This window comes from Vigna radiata, unplaced genomic scaffold (assembly GCF_000741045.1).
Source record: "Vigna radiata var. radiata cultivar VC1973A unplaced genomic scaffold, Vradiata_ver6 scaffold_350, whole genome shotgun sequence".
Classification (NCBI taxonomy): domain Eukaryota; kingdom Viridiplantae; phylum Streptophyta; class Magnoliopsida; order Fabales; family Fabaceae; genus Vigna; species Vigna radiata.
The window spans coordinates 72326-73795 of NW_014542187.1; positions in this window are offsets into that span (position 1 = coordinate 72326).

The window sequence follows — 1470 nt, forward strand, 5'->3', positions numbered from 1 at the left end:
TTTATTTCAATAATTTAATAATAATTATTTTATTAACTAAATTAATTTTAATTTAGATATAATTAAATAATATATTATAAAATAAAATTAAATTTAAATATTTTATAAATTATTATAAATACAATAAACTAATAAAACAAAAAATTAAAACAAACGTAACAAAATTAATTGAAAATAAAAAGTTAAAATATAATTACTTATAAAGTAAACTAAAAAAATAAAAATAGGAAACGGATGTCGACATTCGTCGACGGATAGCGACATCCGTTTCGGTGCCTGTCTTCTTCCTCAATGCACACAACACAGAGATGACAAAACTCAAACAGAAACACCAACTAGACAAAGCTACCCAATCCTACACTACACATTGCATACGTTTAAAAAAAAGAAGAAATTAAAAGAAACTAACCTGTCGAAGCAAGAACCACCGCCTCGCACCGCCGCAACATCCGCCGCACCAGCACCCTCTGCGCCGCCGCACCAGCACCCTCTGCGCAGCAACCACAACCGCACTGCCCAACAGCACCAGGCCGCACAAACAGAACCTTCGAGGAGTGGGAGAGTGAGAGTTGCAGAGCGTTTGGAGGAGGAGCGTTTCAAAAGCTTTGGTGGGGTGGGGGTGGGAATACGAAGAAGAATTTGAGTCTGTGTGTTTTGACTGAGGCAGACTGTAAAAGAGGTAGGGTAGGTTAAATAGGGGTAAAACGGTAAAAATAAAAAAACATAAAGGTTAATTTTGTATTTAAAAAAAAGTCCAAAAAAATTGGGGGGGTGGGAGTTGGAACTGGGGAGGTACAGGGAGTAACTCCCTCTTTATTATTATCTACAATACAATAAAAAAACGTTAACTAATAATATTGAAGCACAAAATAATAAATAATTAAATTAAATTAAGTGGATTGGTGAATCAACCGACTCACCATAAGTTCAATCTAGGTGAATCGGATTCTAAGTGGTAGGCTGAATCCAGTTCGAATCCATGCTAGGATGAATTGAAAATTGATACATATGAAAAAATTATATTTTTTTCAAACTCAATTCAGTTTAAATCCGTAGACAGAATTGATCTGTAAATTATAACCCATTTTGACCACACTATTTTGTCCTCCAGTTGGTCTTTTACCAAAATTTTATTTTAGCAAAAACAATTATTTTGTTATTTAAAAAGTATTAGATACTGCCTCATGATATGCTAATTGATATGCTAATTGAACAGGATGTAAGTAAAAAAAAAAAAAATACTTTTTCATGAGACTCGTCAAATGCTAAGTTGTAAATTGTATCTGTTATGAGACCTATGTGGGTTTCTTTCTTATCTAAGTCTAAATTGGACAAGTCCAGATCTTTCCAGGTAGACATGAAACTCTTTTTGTGGTAGAAATTTTTCTTCTTTTCTTTTTCCTTGTTTTCCTATTTAAAACATTCTGAAATGTCCGACTTTTCTTACAATCATATACGGGATGAAATTTA